The sequence below is a fragment of the Onychomys torridus genome, chromosome X (assembly GCF_903995425.1).
Source record: "Onychomys torridus chromosome X, mOncTor1.1, whole genome shotgun sequence".
NCBI lineage: Eukaryota > Metazoa > Chordata > Mammalia > Rodentia > Cricetidae > Onychomys > Onychomys torridus.
This window is the reverse complement of record NC_050466.1, coordinates 108,486,731-108,499,056: the sequence shown is the minus strand read 5'-3', so window position 1 is coordinate 108,499,056 and position 12,326 is coordinate 108,486,731. Positions and strand designations below refer to the sequence as shown.

General features: G+C 35.6%; 1 pseudogene; it reads right to left on the bottom strand.

The window, feature by feature from the left end:
* Positions 1-645: 645 nt before the first annotated feature.
* LOC118574768 lies at positions 646-1,725 on the bottom strand (annotated as a pseudogene).
* Positions 1,726-12,326: the final 10,601 nt, after the last annotated feature.

Genomic DNA, 12,326 nt, shown 5'->3' with positions numbered 1-12,326 from the left:
TGGAAGAATGAAATAAGTTATAAAATGTATTTGAAAAATCCATTATCTTACCATTATGAGATAATCATTGTTAACACATTTATTTACTTCCATATTTTTGTGCATATAGTTTGATGTGTGTGTGTGTGTGTGTGTGTGTGTGTGTGTGTGTGTGTGTGTAAACTTGAATATTGAAGGATTTTTTTGCTATTTTTATACAGGATATATTTTACAAGTTTTTACTAATACATTCTCATATTACATAGGCAAATAAGAGGAAGAATCTTCCTGTTCATATTCGAGTCATCCAAACACAAATAGAACTATACATTTAAAAAAATTATTTGGATAACAACAAAAAGAAAACAAGTAAACAAATTATTTTCCTTTTATACAGGTGGACATTGAAGTGGACCTAATTTGCTTTTCTTTTTAAAACCTTCTGCCAGGTGGCACGCCTTAATCCCAGCACTCAGGAGGCAGAGCCAGGTGGATCTCTGTGAGTTCGAGGCTAGCCTGATTTACAAATCGAGTGCAAAGCTACACAGAGAAACCCGGTCTCGAAAAACCAAAACCAAACCAAAACAAACAACAACAACAAAACCTTCCAAAGACAAAAATCAGCTTAAAATAGAACTTAAATGAATAAAAATGTTGCTTACTAAACTACTTGTCTCTAGCATCATTCTCCTTTTCTTATGTTTTGATGCAGGTTCATCTCTGTCGCTTCTGTCTCTGGCTCTTTTCATTGGTCCTCAACCACATCCAATGATCATCATCATCGAATCTTGTCCTCTTCCGTTGGGTGCCCCAGCACAGGTAGGTCTGTTTCCTTTTCCTTTAATAAATCTGTGGTCTCCTCTTTTTGACTTCCATTTGTTTAGGGACTCTTGCTGATCCCCCCGCCCCGACTTCTTCACTGCTTCTTTTTCCACATGTCCTTCTAGTACTTTCCAAATCACCTTTCTGTTCCTTAATTGTAGGTTATCGTTATGTGTACTCTGGCTTTCTCTAGCACTTCTTTAAAGAGAATTATTTCTTCTTTTGCTCCTCTGACAAAGTAAATCCATTTTATTTGACTGTGATTTGAGAAAAGAATGTGCAAATCTTCTCTACAGGTCTGGTCATCCAAATCACATGAAAACTTCAGTAAGTATCCCATCTTTCCTTCTAAAGATCTTGCTTCGGTACTTCCTGAGATGTGTCTTCCTTCATGTTCTTGTTTAGCTTTTAATTTCATTTCTACTTTGCCCCTTTCCTGGAACTCACTTGGTAGCCCAGGCTGGCCTGGAACTCACAAAGATCTGCCTGGCTCTGACTCCTGAGTGCTGGGATTAAAGGCATACACCACCACCGCCTGGCCTATCCAGTCTTTTATGTCATTAACGGTTGTATCAGTTGGGAAGCCTTTAATATAAACAGATCTGTATGTAAGTTATTCTTATACTCCTCTATCACTTTAGGAAGGGGTCTGCTTGGAGATCTTCTGATTTTAGTTTTGTCTTCACTCACTTCCATGTGTTTTGCCTTTGATTTGCTCAGTGCTTGCACAATTACATTAAAGTCTGTTGTCAGCTGTTTTAACCTGTTGAATATTATCATTATGTCCAAAGGTACCCAGCCTGCAACCAATTTGATCTGTTCTTTTAAAAGCTTGTCTCAAGGCAAATTGAAGTCTCCAAAATAAGATGCAATTTGATGACAGATTTTAGCCCCCACAGCAGCCAATTTCTTCAATATCTCCATTTTCAGCCTTTGTGGCTATCTGTAAAATTTCTCACATTCAAAGATTCTGACCCCACAGTCACCACAACCTCAAGAACAATGATGGAAGAGCTTCCTGAATATTGAAGTTTGATAAACAATGAGATCATAATCTCTTAGGCTTGTGTTTTCCCATGTTATTAAAGAATATACTACAGAACAATCACAATTAATGATATAATCCAATCACAGAAAATCAAATGTTACATGTTCCATTCCCATATATAGAAACCAAAAAGGATGAGATCAAGGTTTCTTAGAAAAGAACATCAAATACTTTAAAGAGTCTAGAAGAGGAAGATAATGTGAGATTGGATCGTGAATACAAAAATACAGTTGATTTAGGGGATTAGTTCTAAAAATTTTAAAGCAAAGGAAGGTAGCTACACACTACAAAATGTATTATGCATACCAGTGTTTGAGTATCTTGCTGAATAATAAATATGAAAATATTTGAGAAGATGGAAATGATAATTTCTGTGAACTCTGTGTGTGTTTGTGTGTATTATACCATATGTTCCACAAATATATATATATATATATATATATATATATATATATATATATATACACATATACATATATATATGTACTATGGATTAATTAAAATAATATAAAATTCACTGTAGTAGAGGAGGTGGAAAGATCACAACAGCCAGATGATCAGAGAGATACTGAGAGATTGTATCTCCTAAGACTGTTACAAATTACATCCATAAAACCTCAACAACATCACTGCCCAAACAGCTGAATAAGGACAACAAGAGTAGACACATAGAAGTGGATGAGGGAAAGCCCAGGAGGTCTTATACAAATAACTTCAGGCAACAACTAAATGCTGAGAATGGATGAAATAGGATTTCCTGGTAAAGATCATACTAGTCAGTGAACCAATACAGAGAGTCAACCCTGAACACAAACAGTAAAGTTACGGACTGAACAACTTGTACTTATTTATTAGGAATATATAGGCATACAGATATGTAGCAACAGTGAAAAAAGTGGCCATGAAATAAGGAGTATATGGGGAGTTTCAGAGGAAGAAATAGAGTAATCTAGTTATATTATAATCTCAAAAATAGGGGAAATATTTTAATGTACAGACAAGTCCTCACAAGATGCTAAAGCAATTGGAATCTTTATCTTAGATTTTGCCTGACTTCGAAAACTATTATGAGATATATTTCTATTATGTGTACATATTACTCAGTGCCTTGTGATAGCACTACAGACTAAGGCAGGTTTCACGTTGTGTAAATACTAAAGTATTTGAGGATACTCAAGACTGATCAAACAAAATAACATAACAAGTAAGTACAATTTCTAAAATACTTCTCAATAATCTAGTGAGCATCTGCTGTTGTTTTTATTTAAAAAAATAAATTGCATTAGAACTACAGTGAGCCCTGAGAATTAGATGTGCAAGTTGTTTTATAGATGCATCCATAGGGACATAGGTTTACAACTCTACATTTCCGTGATGAGAATTGAGGACTACACTGATCTGTGGATGTAATTGCAAATATTTAGGCTATTTTGTTAGGGATTGTGATGGTTTAATAAATCAGTGGTTGTCAATTTCCCTGTAAGATCCTTGACTTCACTAGCCATGGGCTTTTAGCTAAGTTTCCAGTTCCAGGCACAATTTCCCTATTACTGAATGAGTTTTAACTCCATTTAGAGAGCTATTGATTGCAGACAATGTTTATGTGTCACTACTGTGCACTTAGAGTTACTGTGCCATGTAGGTCATTGGTATGGTTCATAGGAATTATAAATGAACAGGGCTATTGGTTTTTACCTTGAGAAAAAGTCTCACTGTGGAGACCTGGTTCAGCTGGAACTTACTATATAGACCAATCTGGCTTTGAATTTACAAAGATCTTTATGCTTTCCCTCCCCAGTACTGGCATTAAAGGTATTCTCCACCACAATATATATAAAATTCTAGACCCTTCAAAAATATACCTCAAAGATTTTACTGTGACATAAACACATTTTTGATAGTTGCATATATCATCAGTTTATTTATCTACTGTCCTTTATTTAATATTTAGGTTATTTTCAACTTATTTACATTATATGTAATTATACAATTAAGTTAATGAATATAGCTCTTCCCCACAAATGATTAATTACTGGGCTATGATTTTAAAGAAAAATTACTGGGTTATTGGTAGAGAAAACCTTAAGGCTTTTGAAAGATATGGCCTTTCAGAAATACCATTTTATTTAACATTACTATCAGTAGATTTTCCTTTCTTCATACTTTCCAGCAGTAAATATGTGGATGTCTCACACATACACGTAGATGTAGCTGCAATTTTCAATAGTTAGAAAACATTTTATTAATTTAGCATCATCTTAGTCATCATTCTTTTTCTCTTATACATGAACAGGTTATTTTCATTGTTCATCCTTAAAGTAATGCTCGAGTGGTAACTGCTAAGAAATTCATTCTCTTGAACAAAGGGTGAAATTTCTGACTGCATGATTCCCTGACATATGATTAGAAGTTGTAGTTAGACGAGAAAATAATAATAGGTGCTATATGTCATAAGGTAATATTTTTTCTGATTGAACTGCAGCAGTTCAAAGAACTCTCCTCATTATACCTATAAGAAAGCACATTCGGTAACTAGGTAGTCCAATAAAGAAGATAAGAGGAAAATTTTAAGGCTATCTTCCAACTATCTTCAACTCAAAAGTTTGTTTAGTAACAGCAACTACCATTTTTATCATAACAATAGCATAACGATGATTAAGTTTGTCTAAAATCAAACTGATAGTGGCTACAAAGTCGGGGATTTTAACCCAAGTAGAGATATGTGTTCTTTTTATTGATCAGACAGTCAAAACACTACTTGTTGATCTGAAGTAAATGGGATGGTGTAACTTTGAGCTCAAAGTTTCCTTTATCTGTGTAACGTAATGATGCTCCAAACACCTGAATCTCTATGCTACAGATGCCTCAGGAGGCTCAGATTTTTCCCTCTTCTGCGTTGGGTCACAGGACTTTAGCCATAATTAATAAGATACTGGTATACCTTTACAATTCAGTAGCCATTTTCTTGCTCTGAGAATATTTACTTATCTTAAAAAGTTATTCTAAATGCTGTGGGAATCTGGATCATTAGAAACCACCTGGTGCTTCAGTGTACAACTGTTTATGCCGCAATGTGAGCAGTGCCCCCTAGGCTTTGCACAACATAGTAGACCTGCTAACCAAGCTTCATTAACTCATGCTTAGCTTTTAACTTCCCAGTCTAATGTTTGCTGTTGCTCTTTTTTTGGGTATTTGTTTGTCACTTTACTCCTTAACATACACTATCCTGAACTTAGTGTGAAGTTATATTGGCTCTTATTGTTCTCACAGTAGAGTCCACACTTTCATTATTGCTGCTCAATTTACCATTAAATTCTTATCAGGCACATCACATTTTTATATAAGACAATCATTATTATTTTAAAAAAGTATTTACATATAACAATTTTATGCTTGTGTGGAAGACAGCATAATGTTCTTCTGTTACATTTATACATTGTATGTGTATTGATCAAGTCAAGACATATTGTTATGCGTCAGCTCACACATTTTTATCTCTTTGTGACTGAAGCAGCAAAATGACATTTAAAGCTATCTTTGTAATAATATACAATATTATAAACTATAACTATTTGTGTCAGAGAATGTTAACTGTGTGTGTGTGTGTGTGTGTGTGTGTGTGTGTGTGTGTGTCTGTGTCTGTGTCTGTGTCTGTGTCTCTGTGTGTGTCTGTGTATAGTGAAAAGGCTAATCTGAAAGTTATGATATTATGCCTCACCCCCCTGAGTGATCGAATTGCAGATGTATACTATCACACACAACTTAGAATATCAACACTTTGTCAGTGAGTTTGTATGTGTTAAAAATATTCCTCAAGCCTTTACATTTCCCTTTCCATTATGACATCTGGTAGTCACCATTCCATTCTAGTAAGCTCGACTATTTTAGATTCTGCATATAAGTGAAATCATCTGGTATTTGTCTTTCATTGCCTCCTAAATTCACTTAACATTATGGTCTCTAGCTCATTTCTTGTGCTTCATATAATGTTATATTTTTTCTTTTTTATGGTGCAATAATATGTTGTTTTATACATTTTCCACATTCTCTCTATCCATGCACGTGCACATGTCAATGAACACAGAAAGTGAACTTGGCTGTTATGGAAAGTGCTGTGACAAACATAGGACTGCTGCTATCTCTTTGATCCAGTGATGTCATTTTCTCTGGATAAACACCTACTAGTTGGATTGCTGTAGCATATGGTAGTTCTATTTTGCATCCCTGAGAAATCTCCATACGGTGTACCACACTGGCTCTAGTAATTTAAATTCCCACCAGTACTGTGTAAAAACTCCATTTAATACACGTTTTTACCATGATCTATTAGACTTGTAGTATACTAAACTGTCTCATCTTTGCACATAGTCAGCTTGCCTTTGTGAGGATATTGCTTAATTACTTCATCTAGCCCTAATTAGTTACCCTAGATTCCATCTAAAAACATCTACAATTGAAGTTAGGGTTTTAAAATACAGATTTGAGTGGAGAGCAAAATTCAGTTCAGGACAATATCTGAAATAAAAAGAGATTTTATGAACCTAGAACTAATCTTGGTAATTTCAACTTCATCCTTCTAGAACAGGAAATTGATACGCAGAATTTAGGTATTAAATTTAGTTAGAGTTCACTGCCTTCCAAAATAATTTCTTTGATAATTGAGATACAGTTTCTTTAGTCTTTTTTTTTGTCTTGTTTTTCAATTTAGAAACATACTCTACCAACTACACATTTTATTCTTTAGTTAACATGTTTGTACCAGTTACTCCTTGAATTGTTACTGTACTTGATTGTAGTTGGAGACCTTTTCTCCAGCCCCCGCCAAGCCTGGTTAGTCTGACAACCCACTTATAAAATAAACACACAGATGCTTATATTATTTGAACTGCTTGGCCAGTAGCTCAGGCCTACCATTGTCTAGCTCTTACTCTTATATTCAGCCCATTTCTGTTAATCTATAATTTGCCACGTGGCTCATGGCTTACTAGTACCTTTTATCTTCTTTGTACTGGTGGCTGCTGGCAGTGTTCCCTTTTCCCTTCCTGTTTTCTCAGTTCTCCTCTCTGTTAGTCCTGCCTATACTTCCTGCCTGGCTACTGGCCAATTAGTGTTTTATTTATACATAGTGATATCCACAGCACTTCCCCTTTTCTTTTCTTTTTCTTTTTTTTTTTTTTCAAAAAGGAAGGTTTTAACTTTAACATAGTAAAACCACATATAACAAAACAATTGTCAAGCAAGAATTACAGTTACAATATTAAGGAAGAAATCCTATCTATCTTATATTTGTGAGTCTAAGGTTTTATATCTAACTTATCTTAACTAAGGAAAATTGTAACTATCAAGCTTCAACTACATCAAAGACCTCAGAAGCATATAATATTACATGAGAAATGTGGGAAGGATGTAAGCAACTTTCGGGAGTCTTAAAGGGTAGAGAGAGACAGCTGGCATCCTGGACAGTCACCTAATGTTCCTTTATGAAGTTGGGGCATCTGTCTTTAGCCCTCAGGGCTAGAATCTCTTGATCACTTTTCTCAGTGTCCTGTAGAATGTCTGGCAGTTTCCTCTGTGAAGCAGGAACCTGAAGGACATTTTGTCAAGCAAAGTTTAGTGGTCACCTTTCTACGGGTCCTGCATTTCCAGTTGATCAACCAGTCCAGACAAGAATAGTTGCTTTCCAAAATGGCTACTTTTTTGCCAAGGTGATGATAAACTCCATATGAAATGTCTTTAATGCCCATCTTCCTCTCTGAAGTAAATTGTTGCTCTCTGGAGCAGACATGTCTCATTGTCCAGAAAGTCTAAATTTTAAAAATATTTTAAATTCATGTTCTGTAGGTCTTTGAAGTATTTGAAGATTACTTATCTATCTGAAATATATCTATGTATACCTAGAAGACTTAACTAACATGGCTACAAGTATGATTATCATAGATGACCAATTATTAATTTATTTTAAATTATCCATTATGATTTCAAATGAGCTGTACAAATGTAATACCTTAAACAGAGTAGAAATATACACATAGTATAACAAAATTAACTTTAGGTTCGTATCAATAAACTAAAATCTATAACAATGTAAAACATTTCAAATAAGTTGTTGCCCTTTAAAAGTAAGTTCATTAATCTACCCTTTCATTCTATTATATCTATATCAAATCCCCTTTTTTGTTTAGAAAGAGATTACATTTATAATCAACCTGATTTAAATAAAAATATTGGTTTTTCTCTGTCCCACACCAGAGGCTCTTGTGATTTTGGACACAAGAATCTCTTAACCTGTTTTTTTTTTTAAATCAGTATGCCTGAGTTTAGAGAAGGATTGAACCAATTCCATCTCCAAAGCCAGCTTGATATATTTGGAAATTCGGTCTTAGTTTTTCTTACTAATTTCTGCTGGAGGTGGGGGGGGGGCGCTGTATCTTATGGGGACACAAAGAAAATTTTAGGATTGTGGAGTAGTCTGTGAGTGTGTATCTTTTGAGCCAGTTGCCTTGAAACCATTCTGGATGTTGGATTATCTGGGCCATGGTGTCATCAGAGACCTTTCAGGGGGTATTGGCTGGTCAAACCTGATGTATCTTAATCTGGAACAAATCCATAGCCTCTTGCTTTCTGTGGAAACATAAGCAGAGCCTCCTTTCCATATCCTTAGATCCAAATTTTGAAGTTAAGGTATCTTTAAAATATACATATTGGTTTATAATCAAATACCTCTCTTCAGTTAAAAATCCCAAAGACAACACAATCCAGATTCTCTGTGTAATATCCATCTTTATGTGACTTATTTTTTATACTACCTTTACTGTCTCTTTAAAGACTTTATTTTTAAAAACTGTCTATTGTTTATATAGCTGTATATATACACACACACACACATACACACACACACACACACACAAGCCTCTCTTCAAGCCTATGTGCATTTTTAAACACATTGTAAAGCATTTAAAGTCTAGTTTCATCTGAATCTGTTTAGTTGTGAATATATTGTTTTAAACTGCAGCATTACTAGGGCTAAAATAGCAGTTTAGGCTGGTGGCTCCGCCCACCTCAGCTTCCCAATATGGCGGTAGTACATTTACAGCCAGCTCTGGGAGCCACCCTCAACTCTTAGAAACAGTGGTTCTATGCTTTTATCAAAGCAGTGTGTAGCCCAGAAACCATTTTTTTTTTTTTTTTGTACTAGCAAAGGTTAAATCCACCAGGCAGTGTAATGTGCTCCTTGCAGGTGCCTCATTTCCACCATATGGCTGGTCAAATGCACATGCCAGGAACCTGCCCACTTAAGAGAGACAACTAGGAAGCTGTTTTTAGCTCCATTTTGAATTGGTTATTAAATATTCTCAGGTTTAAGGTGGAAACTCGAGCCATTGGGTGCCATTTGTAGCTGGAGACCTTCTCTCCAACTCCTTCCAAGCCCTGCTAGTCTGACAGCCCACTTATAAAATAAACACACAGACACTTATATTATTTAAACTGCTTGGCCATTAGCTCCGGCCTACCATTGTCTAGCTCTTACTCCTATATTCAGCCCATTTCTATTAATCTATACTGTTAGACCAAAATGAGCCACCTTAGAAATAAGACCAAAACACTTTCACCCTGAAATTAAGGCCTAAGATTTCTCCTTTCAGGTACAGGCCATGAGTTGCTAGAATACACTATAAGCTACTATAATAGGCCACAAGTTATTGAAATCAGTCAGTAGATTCCAGAAACCAGGAAGTGTGAAAGTACTGAGTCACTAGGTAGTCACCAGGTAACGACTGCCAGACTATAGAATGACCATAAAAATGTCCCCACCTGTAGCCAATGAGAAATGGTGGCGGGCAACCACCCCCTTAGAAGTAAAGATTAAGCCATGATTTCTAGTAAGTCCCTAGAAGCAAGCCAGTCAGATTTGTACCTGTACTAGCACCCATAAATGATGTAACCTTGTGATTTTTTCCTTTAAAAACTGAGCTTGCACAAAGGTGGGCACTTTCTCTAGCCTCCACTGTGTTGGCTATATTGGATGAAGTCCCTGCCTAGGCTTGTATTGCTTTTGGATATCCCAAATTAAACCTTGCTTTTACATTCCAGCATGCTCATCTTTGGTGGTCTTTTTGGGGGTCATGATCTGGGCACAACATATACTTCCACGTGGCTCATGGCTTACTGGTACCTTACACCTTCCTTCTCCTGGTGGCCGCTGGCAGTGTTCCCTTCTCCCTTCCTGTTTTCTCAGTTCTTCTCTCTATTAGTCCTGCCTATACTTCCTGCCTGGCTACTGGCTAATCGGTGTTTTATTTATACATAGTGATGTCCACAGCACTTGATTCTTTCTACTAAATGACTATACCTCTCTTTGACCAGTACATAAGTTATACACCATTGCTAACAGTGAAAAAGAATGACAAATTATGATCATGTTATATTGAATAGAACTGAATATTAAATTTACTCACTTAAAATCAAGAGAGACCAAAGCCTTTTATTTTACAAGGTGTCCCAGCTGAAAATTGAGTGTGTGTTACATCTAGGTATTTCTACACACTTTTATGCAAATTCCTCTAGCACTGTCTTCAAGCTTCTCACAAATGACATGCCTGCATTGTCCATTTATAATCCTGTTTATTTTTAGCTTGAAACTAAGGAGTTTTATTTTTAAAACTTTTCTACCAATTATCAGTACTTAATATACAATTTTCAATGAAGAAAATTTTACACTTGGATGGACAGGTATCCATACACACTTGCACACATGTCATAACAACACAGACACATAAAACCACAGAGGATTTGCATTTGGTATTTCATATTGTTGGTTCTAAGACCAATTTCGAGGACTATCTTTGGCTCTTTTCTCTTTCCCATTTCCATATATCCTCACTATTATTTTACCTATCTTACCTAAGCATCCATATACTTATAGGAAGTAGGATTTCTCAAAGAAAAGTAGAAAATAAATCTACTCTCCTGTCCTCCTTCTCTCATTAAAACTGTGGCTTTTCTTTTCTTTCTAAGTCTTCCTTACATTTTTCTTCCACTCTGAAGTAATGTGGGCAGACATTTTACTTACTATTGTTGGTTTTATTCTTGTAAGAAATATACTTTTACTTACATTGGAGCTTCCTTTAGATGTCACTTTAACCAAATAATACTGCTCTGCTAGAAGGAAGGTTAGGCACTACAGTGAAGAAGGCAGGCATTTCTTTGTTGCCCAAATTTCATTCACTAAATGAAATCTTTCCCAGATGTAGCATACTTACTGCTACTGCAGTCAAAAGCACTCACCAGTAATTTGTAAATGGAAGGTTATAAACATAGCATGATTGAAAAGAAAGGATGTGGCTACATTTGTAGAAAGTGCTTTCCAATGAAAATTTCATAGATAGGTAACCCTCACAGTCATTAATAATCTCTTTGGTTCTGGAAGACTTTTGCAGTACAGTCTGGCTCAGGGAAATAGCACGTTTACATTCCTTGGCTGCTATGACTACCTCCATGATTGCAGTCCCAGAAGAAACAGTGACTTCTGACACACTTCTTTATTCCACAAAGCAGATGTGGTAGTGTATCAGGAAATAGAAAAGGGAACAGTAAGATATAATCACTACTTCCTGATGAATTGTAGATAGGAAACCTTATGTTCTGCACTCAAATCTTAATTCTAGTTTTCAAATCTGGCATATGATGTTAAAAGCAACTTAAATGCATAAAGGAACAATACTTAATGACAAATTAAAGTAAATGACAAAGAGCCTTACTTATTCTTTGGTCCTTTTGCTATTAAAAGAACATGAAGTAGCCCTTCTTAAAGAAATGTAAATCCTTATTATATGTTGCTGCTACACTGACTAAAAATTATGTAGCATCTTTGAAAAACTGATTCTTAAATAGGTCTTTAACTGTTAGATGGTTTATGAAAATAAACTAGAACATATGTGTGTATCAAATAAATGTTATGCAGAAGTCTTCCCACATTCTTCTACTTTTTTAAAATCTATTTTCTTTCTTCTTTCTTCCTTTCTCCCTCTCTCTCTCTTTCTTTCTCCCTCTCTTTCTTTCTTTCTTTCTTTCTTTCTTTCTTTCTTTCTTTCTTTCTTTCTTTCTTTCTTTCTTTCTTTCTTTCTTTCTTTCTTTCTTTTTCTTTTGAGACAGGGTTTCTAAGTGTAGCTTTGGAGCCTTTCCTGGAACTCTGCAGCCCAGGCTGGTCTTGAACTCATGAGATCTGCCTTCCTCTGCCTCCTGAGTGCGGGGATTAAAGGCATGCACCACCACTGCCCAGGTCTAATTTTCTTGTAAAGGAAGTTTTTGTATACCAGTTTAGGGGAGAAAAGAAAGTATGTTAGGACAGTCAGATGTTTGATAAATGTTTATGAAAGGAAACAAAACATAAAAGCAAAGGAGGGAAGGAAGGGATGACAGGAGACAGACCAATTATATGTACAAGTGTTTAGGGCTGTCCTCTTGGAATTAAATATCC